Source organism: Eubalaena glacialis, chromosome 1, assembly GCF_028564815.1.
Source record: "Eubalaena glacialis isolate mEubGla1 chromosome 1, mEubGla1.1.hap2.+ XY, whole genome shotgun sequence".
NCBI classification, from domain to species: Eukaryota; Metazoa; Chordata; class Mammalia; order Artiodactyla; family Balaenidae; genus Eubalaena; species Eubalaena glacialis.
Genome location: NC_083716.1, coordinates 38,610,249 through 38,622,103, shown reverse-complemented (window position 1 = coordinate 38,622,103; position 11,855 = coordinate 38,610,249).

Sequence of the window (11,855 nt, the reverse complement as noted above, 5' to 3'; positions counted from 1 at the left end):
AACAAAGGAGTATTTACAATGGGATTCCTGAGAGCAGGTTCTTTACATGTGAACAGAATTAGTATACTAAACTAAGGTCCTGTGCATGAAAGAGTTTTATTAGTTTTTTCTCCCTTAATTTCATATTTTTTCATTGCTTGTCTGATGCGGTGGCAGAAAACCAAAGCGACAGTGACATTAACTAGTTCTGAGTGGTCATTCTCACCCATCATCAAACCAAGGCCTGGGCGAGCTCACTTCTAGAGGGTGGATTTGCTGAAATAGGACACTTGGGGTTCACAAGGTTTAGATAAGCCATTTGGATGACTGCCCCATGATGGGTCAAGGACAGAAGTCACAAATTCTGAGGGGCATCTGTCACAGGGTCACAAAGTTCCAGTATCAGCCAGCAAGGATCTGAGAAGTCCTTCTTAGTCATGGTTTAAACTGTACTTTGTGGAACCCTCAGAGGAACCCAGGGGGAGACCTGTTTCCACCTGAAGGGCTACTCTTCCTGTATGTGATTCATTTATTTACAAGACAATAGAAGATTTTGTCTGAATAACAACTTGCATGACTAAAGCATACTTGGAAATCCACTTATTTCACCCAAATCCTTTATATTCTGAGAAGAGGACCCAGAAGCCTTCTAAACTTTGAGGCCATTTTAGGTTATGGGAGAGAGATGACCTCTTTGATAAGAGGAGAGAGGGGTAAAAAACAAAAAACCCAATGACATCTATGTCTACGTATATAATCTCTATCAATTAATTGACCTTTGTACTGCCTGGTGATTCTAAAAACCAAGAGATGCAAATTCCATCTGTTTGAATCCCTCCTGTGGTCAAGGTCTCCTTCCTACTAGACTCAGGGTCAGGTTTATCTTCCAGCTTCTCTCCACACCTTTTATTCTGAAGATTTAGCTGACTTTGCCTCAGTCTTCAGGCCAGACACTCTAAGAGCAATTCGGGGCCACTCCCTGGCCGTTAGATACTTGCTTCCTTTAGCCTCAGTTGCTGTCTTGTACCTCCGAGGTTTCTAAACCAGAAGTGGTAGCCAGGAGTGTTTTTCCTATGCTGTGACACTGTCTCGAGAGGGGACCTCATGCTTCCGTCCGCTCAGCGCTTCCCTCCAGGAGCAACTTGAGTCCGATTCTGTTCAGCATCCTCGGAGAAGGTTGCACATTCCTTGTCAGCTAGCAAGCACTACGTAATGTTTGCTGATTTGCATCCATAACTGAAATCTACCAGGGAAGAAGGCCCTTGTGAGATCCTGAGGTTCATTTTTTTGCTAGTTAGTGAGAGAACACATTTTTCAAATACTAATATCTCACACTGGATGGGAGATAGGCACCGTCCCAACTCCCAGGCAAATACCTTTTCAGGGTGACCCTTGCAGAGCCCCAGGAATGAGCTCATTTCTCAGAAGGGGGTTCTTCACCTAAACAACAAACCCTTGCTTTGGGGAATAGAACAAGAAATTCCTTTGAGATTTCTCTTCTCACGCTTCTAGAGAGCCAGTCTTCTGCAGGCGGAGATGGCTTCCAGGCTGTTCATACATAAACTGTGGCTGGCGGGCTGGTGGCCTTTTTGATATTCTGAGGTCTAGCAAAGATTTAGCTCCAGGGGGTCACCAAGAGGTCATGGTCTCCATGATTTCCTCTGTTATTTATCTTTGGCTTGCGGTACTGGAGCCTGCTTTTGATAGAGGGCATTTCTACCACAACTGCACAGAATCAAGAATTTCAGTGCTTTGGTTTGAGGTGGGGAAGGGTTGGCTTCTAAGGCTGTGAACATGTCACCGAGTGTATCTGAGAGTATCTCATTCTGCCCTTTTCTGATGAGCAAATTCATTTTGGGGGGTTTACCAACAGCAATTCCCAGACTCGGGTCAGGAAAGGAATCGTCCTGGTGAGGTCAGCAGTTTTTAGTTTGAATAATTCCATTTTTCAGTTCCTTAAGAGATCCTCCTCTTGCCATGAGACGGAGATGAAAGCAGCATTTCTCAGGCCTCCACACTGCTGATGACTCACCTATGACCACCCTCAGTGCAGCCAGGGAACCATTTATACTGAACTAGCCTTTGGATTTCTCTTCTTAGTGACAACAAAACTTGCGTGGCCAGCTCACAAGTCAACCGCACGAACATCCCTGGTCTGGTCAGTTCAGCAGGCTCTCAGGTCCCTGAGAGGACTCCTCAGCGCATTTCATGTGGGTTTGCTAACCCCATCCTGTTTCATTTTGATTTAAGACAACCGTTATCTCTCATCTGGGTCAGAAAGTATGGACTGCATAGGATTTCAACCAGACACACACAAGGGGCTTGAATTAAATACCCAGCACTTTGGCCTGGAAAATTGGTTGTGTTATGCCCTGTGCTCTTGTTCCCCAAAAAATCGTCTCAGCAAGTGGCAGCATTTGGTCTCAGAAGTTCCTTTCTTGCAGTGGCTCTACCTCTGCCACAGAGTGCCAGGACAGACAGTGTGCTGTGCTATGCTGGGTCCTTCAAAAAAAACGATGTGACGTGCTGGAGACATTGCCATCTGTGGGAGAGTGCAGCTCTGTGCTCTATGCAGAAGGAAAAGGAAGTGCCATTACGTCAGGAATATGACCAGTGAGTCAAATTCCCAGAACAGCCTGCTGCTTCTCAAGGCAGTGGATGTGCCCCAGCATCTCAGCAACCCCAGATTTGGATTAAGGGAGAACTGTTGGGTATAGGGGCTAGAGAGGAAAAGACAAGTGATATACTTTATACATCATTTTCCAGCAGTGGTCTTCTACATGAAACCCAGTTTACTTAGTGACCCAGGGCATGCAAGCAAAAGTTTTATGAAATAATAGTGACGCTTACTGTGTGTCAGCCTTCTTATTTTCTCTTTCTGTTTTTTTCTCGTTTTCTTTTTTCTGTTCTTTTAATTGAAAAAATCTTGGCTCACTAAACTGCTATTATAAACCACTATGGGTCAAAGCCCATATTTTGGAAAACAGCACTGCATTAGTGTATATAAGCAACATCTCAGGAAATTTTATATAATATGGATCCCTGGGCCCTTCTCCAGAGATTCTAATGCACTCAGTCTTGGGTCCTCCAAATCTGCATTTTATGTTAACCCAACTCTAATGTGACCAGTGTGAGGGCAGGAAAGGGTTTGGATCTCTGATATATATCCCGTGGTTTGAATACAGAGCCTAGTACAGAATAGGCCCTTGATCAATGTTGGTTGAATAAATGAATGAATGCAAAAGCATGCCTGGTGATTTAGATTTAAGTGGCCTAGGGATTACCATTGTGTTTTCTTTGTCTTTTAATTATCTTTTTTTGGGGGGTGGGGGGGATAACAGTTTATTTTAATAAAATTTCAAGCTTACTGAAAAGATTCAAACATAGGACAAAGATGTCCATTTATCTTTTACTTAAATTTCTAGTTTAGCTACATTTGCATTTTCTCATCACCTTATCTAATTTTTTTTTTCTTCTGAACCATGTGAGAGTTAGTTGTAGACAAAAAATGCCCCTTTACTACTAAATACTTCAGCATGTATTTTTCTAAGAACAAGAACATTCTCTTACTCGGGTTACAACGTGAGGGGCCCCTAGACTGGAGGTTAAGTGCCTAAATTATTAAACACTGGGCAGTGCTGATCTTCACGTGACTCCATTCTCCATCCCAGCCACATCCAGCATACTTCCCTTTTTATCTGTACTACTCTCCTTGGTTTTATAATGTAAATAGTCAGACAATCTCCAGACTTTTGAGTCTCAGACTTGCTTTGAGTTCCCACACTGGAAGCAACCTTAAATCTTCTAATCTGTGGATTCTCCAGCGCAGAAATTATCTAGCCGCCTCTGAAACCACTGGAGAAATTTAAAGAAAATGCAAATTTCCAAAGCTCAGCCTTGGAGCTTCAATTCAGATAGGTGGGGGGTTGTGTGGCCCAGAAATCTGCATTTTACCACCTCAACCCCCATCTCCCTTGCCTTCCCCCAGGTGGTGATGGCTCAGCCAGAGTTGAGAAGCACAGTACCTGTGACTTCTCCCCATGGTAGAATACTCTACTTAGTGATCGATCACGTTTCTCAGGATGGCAGAGGGAAGCCCCCAGAGGTCTGCTGCACATTGGAAAGTTCTGCTTGTTAGAAATTTCTTTCTCATATAAGCTTCAGTTGCTTTTCTAATGCTACTGGTCTTGGTTCTGCCCTCTGAAGTACCTTAAAACAAGGTCAATAGGCAGCCTGTCTGCTCCTTGTAAAAATACAGAAAAAGTATAAAAATCACTCAAAATCTCACCACCTTGAGAACTCTGTTAAGGTTTTTATATTTTCCTATAGTCTTCATATGTGTATATATATAATTTATATATATAAACGCACATTACACGCACCTTATGTTTTAATAGAATGAAGATCATAATACATTGTGGTTTTACTGTTACATATTTTGGGTTTTCTCTCTTAACATTATATCATAGAATTATTCCAGACAGGAAAGTATGCTTTGAGAGAACATTTTCAAATGACTGCATTAAATTCCACTGTTTTGATCTATTGGAATTTATTCAACCATTTCCTATTAGCGTTTATGTAGGTTGTTTCCAGTTTTTCACTATCCTAACTAATGCTTAACTAAACATATTACAAATTATTGTCTGCATCCTTGATTATTTCTTTAAGCTAGATTCCTAGAAGTATAAATATTGAGTCAAAAAACATGCTTAAAAAATGTGATATATATTGCCAACTTACTATGCAGAGGTTGTGAAAATTTTAACTTCTAACAGTTTTGATCTCTTTTTAGAAGTTAGTAATTTTTAAAAGATGTCAATTTGATAGGTTAAAAATCGCATTTTGCTGTCGTTTCTAACCTACATTCCTTTGTTTACTCATGAGGCTGAACATGATTTATATATATATATATATAAACACATACATATATACACATATGTATATATTTTGATTACTTACCAGGCAAAGCATATTCGTGTGTGTTTGTGTGTGTGTGTGTGTATTTTTCCCATTTTTTTGGCCATTTCTGTTAAATAGGATGTTAAGGGGTAAAGAAATAGACTGAATCTGTTTTTCTGCTGGAGAAAGGGGGCCTCATGCTTCTCCTGTAGGTTTGTAAATACCCTCCTACCCCCTTTTTTACATATAATAAATATCAATTTATTCTTCTCTTTTTTTAAACTGTGGTAAAATATACACAAAGTAAAATTTACCATTTTAAAGTGTACAGTTCTGTGGCATTAAGTATGTTCACATTATTCTGCAAGCATCATCAGCGTCCATCTCCAGAATTTTCCCATCCTCCCTAACTAAAACTCTGTACCTATTAAACACTAACTCCCCAGCCCCTGACAACTACCATACTACTTTCTGTCTCCATGAATTTTACTACTCTAGGAAAACTACATAAGTGGAATCGTACATTTATTCTTCTGTGACTGGCTTATTTCAGTTAGCATGATGTCTTCAAGGTTCATCCATGTTGTGGCATGTGTCAGAATTTCCTTCCTTTTTTAAGGATACGTAATATTCCATTGTGTGAATATACTACATTTTGTTGATGAATTCATCTGTTGATGGAAGCAACTTGGGTTGCTTCCACCTTCTGGCAATTGTGAGTAATGCTGCTGTGAATATGGGTGTACAAATATCTATTCAAGTCCCTGCTTTCACTTCTTTTGGGTATATACCCAGAAGTAAGATTGCTGGATCATACGGTAATTCTCTTTAAATTTTTGAGGAGCCATCATGCCATTTCCCACAGTGGCTGTACCATTTTATATTCCCACCAGTAATGCACAAAGGTTTCAATTTCTCCACATCCTCACCAACACTTGTTAATTTCTGGGGTTTTTTTGTTTGTTTGTTTTTGTTTTTTTTAGTTTAGTTTGTTTGTTTGTTGTTTGATAATAGCCATCTAATGGCTTGGAAGTGGTGTCTCACTGTAGTTCTTTTCTCTTTAATCAAGTAAAATATGACAGCCTGCCCTGATTTCCAGCAGCTAGATGGGAAATTCAATCTCAGTCATTTGGAGGGGGAGTCTCCCTACTTCCTAGAATCATACCAGTGCTTGGTGCCAGGAAATTAGAGGACTGTCAAGTAATATCAAGGTCACCACAATTGCCTGTGATAGCTCCTTGTCTACACCCTTCATGGCTCTTTGCTTCCAGGGAACATGTGTAGACTTGAAATGCGTTGGGTTCTGGCGCCATAGTGGTCTTGCTACCTCCTTGAGGATCTGCTACCAAGCAGGCTCCCCAGTCTCTTACCCCATCCCAGCCTGGATGTACCCATTTTAATTATGGGAAAATTTCATCAGTTGGCTTTAAGGTATTCTTCACAATATTTCTTTTTTATTAATTTTCAAATTATTAAAAACATACAGAGTAGAAAAAATATATAACGTATTCCCTTGAACTCACAATTTTAATACATTTTAATATTATGCCTTATAAAGACTCTTGCACAAGTGTACAAAGAGACATGCACAGGACATTTATTATAACAATGTTTGCAAGAGTAAAAATTTAAAGCAACGTAATGTCCATCAATAGGAAATGGACAAATATATATATATAACAATTTCTTTATCCATTCATCCACTGATGGACACTTAGATTGTTTCCATATTTTGGATTGTACATAATGCTGCAATGAACATGGGGCTGCATATATCTTTTCAGTTTAGTGCTTTTAATACTTTAAAAGATATTTTAAATTTAAATTTTTTTAATTCTTAAAAAAATTGAGCCAAAGTTTTAACATTTGTTAATAAGTTTTCTCTATATTAGGGATATTAATACTTTTACTATGAGCCATTTACAAGTGTTTTTTCATAATTCGTCTGTAAACTTTTAGTTTTGTTTTCTGGGGGTTTTGAATATTTACCTAAATTTTCCTTTTTTTTTTGAAGAGAAAATGTATATTTATTTGCCTCTTTAATCCATCTAGAAATTATTGTAATATATGGTATAGGAATAGTATCACCTTTGATTTCTTTTTTCTTTCTTTCTTTCTTCTTTTTTAACCAAATAGTAAGTCAATTTTCCTTAAATCATCTGTTAAATGATTCTTCCTTTCTCATTGGTTTTGTAATGCTTCCTTTATCGCACTAAGTGCTTTTATAGCCATTATTTCCATTGATTTGTTTCAATTCTAGAATCAATAGTGAATTGTTTTATTTATCTAATTTTACAGTATGTCTTAATAGCTAAGTTCAATGCTTATGACCTGCTTGCTCATAAACTTATCAGTTATGTTCACCTGTCAGTTTTTTTTCCAGATGAACTTTAGAATTATTTTTTCATATTAACAAAATCCCATTGTGATTATGTTTAATCTATAGATTAATTAGAGGAAAATGGAAAAAATCATAATATTCAGTATTCCCCTTCAGGGACATGGTATATATTTCTACTTATTCAAATTTTTAAAAATATCTTTAAAAATTTTTAAATGTTTGCTTGTATAAATCCTGTATATATCTTCCTGGAGATATTCCTTTGTATTCTATGTTGTTTGTTAATAAAAATATATAAAGATATATTTGCATTGATTATTATGGCATACAGAAAAATTATTGAGCTTTGAGTATTTATAATTCAGCCTCTCTAGTAGTGACTAGAAGTGTCTTATTAATTCTAAAAGTTAGTTCACCTGAGTTTTCTAGGAGTATAATCATATCGACAGCAATTAGTAACCATTTTGCCTTTCTTTCCCAATGTTCACATCTTTTAAATATGTTCCATGCCTTAATGCATTCCCTAGGAATTTCAAAAACATCGATGCAAGGATCTTTGATGTCTTCCCAATTTAATGTAGATGATTCTAGTAGTTTGTTCTTAATTGTGATGTTTGTTATAGTTTTAAAATAGTTTTTAATCCCTCTAAGATAGCATCCTCCTTTTATGAGTTTACCATAGGTTTTATCAGTAATATATGTTAATTTTATGACATAATTTTTAGCATCTGTTGAAATAATGATAAGGTTTTCATTATTGCTACTATCAATATAGTTTATTAAATGAACAGATATCCTGGTTATAGGCACATTCTTTTAGCTCTTTCCTCTAATATAGAGCTAATTTGTCAGAGTGCTGTTCACCCCAGATAATAAACTCTTCTCCATGAAGTGACACTTGCCAGTTTTTGTTTTCTCCACAATGGCCTCTGTATCACTGACACTTTATTTTTTGACAATCTTTTGGTTTGCAGTAAATAGTTTAACTGTTTTCCAAAGGGTAAATAAACATGGTTTATTTTAATGGTTAAAATATACTGTGTGAGTCTGAGGTTGATGACTTGTCTTGTAAGTGGGTCCTACGCTAGATCTAACTCTTGTCACCTTTAAATCAATTCTAATAAAAAGAATACCAAGAAAATAAAAATGTGAGCCAAGAAACCCTGAAAACATGTTGTTGGGAGGTGATAAACCAGAATGCAGAACATACGGCCACAGGAGCTATGCTGATTGTTTACACAGGGAACAGCATCATTGTCCTTCCCTCCCCACTCTGGCACATGTGTGCATCACAAACACACCAACTACACAGAGAGGGCCCACTTAAGTATTATATTTCTAGGATTCTTTCTCTTGGATTTTTTAGAATGTAGTGCTCATTTTCACTTAAGCTTTCCTTTTTTCAATCATTTAACCATTCAGCAAAAATTTATTCAGTGTCTACTATGTGACCTACTCTGTTCTAGGTTTTGGGGATATGTTTTAGACAAGTTAGACACGATTCTTGTCTTTATGGAACTTACATATTAATAAGTAAGACTTGAAAGCTTTTTCATTTTCATTTTTTTGTCTCTTGTCAGACTTCATAAACTGTTAGTTTTTCATTTCTTTTGCTACATCTTTTAATTATATAACACAGCTTCCTAATTGCTGATGGTCTGAATGTTCTTGGATTATTCATTCAATATGTGACAGGCACTGTTCTGGGTACTGAGGATTCCAAAGTGAAGAAAAAATGACAAAAAACTCTGTCCCCATAGAGCTTACTACATTCTAAAGAAATCCTGATTCCAAGGCTTTGCAAGATTCATTCAACTTTAATATGCCATGTATACCAGAGGCACTTAAAAAAAAGAAAAAAGAAGAAGTGAACCAAGGATTCAGGAAAGACAGAAATGCAGAAGTTGATGCAAGAAAGGATTTCTAGTTAATAATGATTTAAATTGAAATTCAGTTAACCTCCCTCTCCAGGTAATTCAATTGTCTAGTTTTCAATAAATTTCAATATATATGACTCCAGCTTTTCATAAAAAACACAAAAGACTCATCAGGCTTCTTTAGTCTGGTGCATTTCTTTGCTCAAATTTTTGGCTTCATAGGCAGAAATCTTTAAACACTAGGCAAAATGATAAGCGAAGTACAAGTGTTTATTAGGCAGTTTCAAATGGTAGAGCAGCTCTCCCATATTCTCCCTCCCTCCGAAAAGGACTTCCCAAATAGTGGGAGGCAGCATAAAGTAGGGACTTTCTGAGATCACCTATTGACTGAATAGAGACCAAACAGGGAGAATGTAGGTACTGTTGTAATTATCTCCTCTACTGAGGATAAGGTTGGTACATTTTTCTTCTATGGGATAATTCTGTATCAGCAATGTTTTACTTTGGTACTTGATGCAATTAAAATAAGAAATGTTCATTAGTTGAATCCATTCATTCATTGGATCAACAGATGTTTACTGAGTACCTCCTATGTGCCCGGCCCCCTGCTTCTGTGGATCTTGCAGTTTTGGTGGCAAGTAGATATTGAACCAGTTAGTACAATACACATGTGATTGGTATCACAAGAGTGGGGAGACTAGATTGGCTGAGGAAAAACAGGATCCTGTGCAAGGTATGTTAAGGAGCATTACAATAAACCATAAAGCATTTATTCATTCATTCACTCAAGGGTCAGTAAGAATTTCTGAGGAAAAATGGCTCTAACTAAGGCCAAACTTACAGTGGCACTTCAATACAGTCCCCAGTGAGTTTAATGAGTAATGAACTGGCTTCCTAGCGAGATTTAAAGCTACCTAGAGATGCAGTGATGGTTATGAGAGGGAATGATTTTCCTAAGTCATATTTCTCTAATGATAATAATAATAATAACAGCTCACGTTTGTTATTTTCTATGTGCAGAGCACAATGCTAAGCACTCTACATAGTATATTCCATAGAACTCAGAATAACCCTAAGGCAGGTAAAATTAGTATCCCCATTTTACAGATGAAGCTCCTGAGGCTCAGAGACATAAGAAACTGGTCCAAGATTACACATCTAGAAAGTGGTAGGTTCAGGACGTCATAGAACTTACCAGGAGTTGGGCTTTTTAAAATGAAGGCCAGGGACAGGAAATGAATCTGCATACTTAGCCAAACATGTCAAGAATGTAAAATAACTCACTCCCAGTTTTCACAGCGTTTCAGAGATTAAGTAAATAATCTTCAGCAGAACCCAATCCAAGCGTGCAATTCTTTGCATTCAGCACACATACTTGCTGAGGAGAAGACACCGCGCATTGCAGAGAATGCTTCTATTTTACTTCATCCCTACTCCTGGTAATGACCTATCCTGGTTTCTTTTCAAGGACCACTTTAGAGCAAACCCCCCTTTTCCCCAAGCGTCTACTTACCAACTTCGACAGGAAAAAAGGAAGTGGCCCACAGCTGGTTCCAGGTAGCCCCTGCTGTTCTGTTTCATGAAGGTTTTGAAGAAACCTAGAGCTGTTACCAAGTTTCACCATCATTTAATCAATGGACAAACTCTCCTTACCATCAACTCTCCTACGTGTCCTACGCAAATGCAGAGGAAACTGGCCTTCGCAGGGGCCTCAGAGGCACCAGGAGGATCTGCTTATACTTTCTTCCTCCCTTTTCTCCTTTCCCTTCATCATCATCACTACCATCATTGCTATCATTTACTAAGCACTTACTATGCGTCCAGTACTCTCTTAAGGTTTTATATATATTTAAGCCTCAGAACAATCTTATGAGGCAGCTACCACTAACTCATTTTTCAGTGATGAAGGAGGCTGTGAGGCTATTTAACTGCAAGGTCACACAATGAGGAGCAAAAGTCTGGATTAAAACACAGATTTATTTAACTCCAGGGTACGTGTTTTTAAGTGCAAAGCAGTACTGCTCCTCTGAAAGGATTTACAATGGGGCAGAGGATCACGGAACAATGGACCAGATGTGTGGATCTAAGATATGCCTATATTTACATAAAGCAATAGGATGGAGATTTAGATGTCATTAATCTGAGGTCCATAGACCCCCGGGTGTTTAAAAATAGATTTTGGAGGGTTTGTAACCCCCTAAAACAGGAGTCGGCAAATTTTTTCTTAAAATACCAGATGGGAACTATTTTAGGCTTTGTAGGCTATACGGTCTCTGTTGCAAACACCCCTCCCTACTGTTGTAGTGCAAAAACAGCCACAGATGATACACAAACAAGTGGGCAAGGCTATGTTCCAATAAAACTTTATTTACAAAAACAGGCAGCTAGCCGGCAGGCTCTATGTGCATCGTTATTTTTGTTGCTGTTATTAGGAGAAAATCTTATAGCTTTGCATAGCTTCTCTAGTAGGTTCAAAATCCAAGAAGGCTAAGAACTGGCCTAAATGGTCTCCAAGTTACTCTAAATTTAGACATTCCAGGATTCTATGATTCTGCATGCCTTTTCAATTAACACACTCTTTAGAAATTCTTTTTCCTTCGCAGGTTCATTTGATGGATTCTGCTGTGAACTCTTAAGTGGACTATAATTACTGTCTGTTGAGAAGGAAACACAGGACACAGTACCATTTCAACCCTCACTGGCTTACCTGGCCAGATGATACTGGCTGAAACACAAGGACATTCCAGACTGGATTA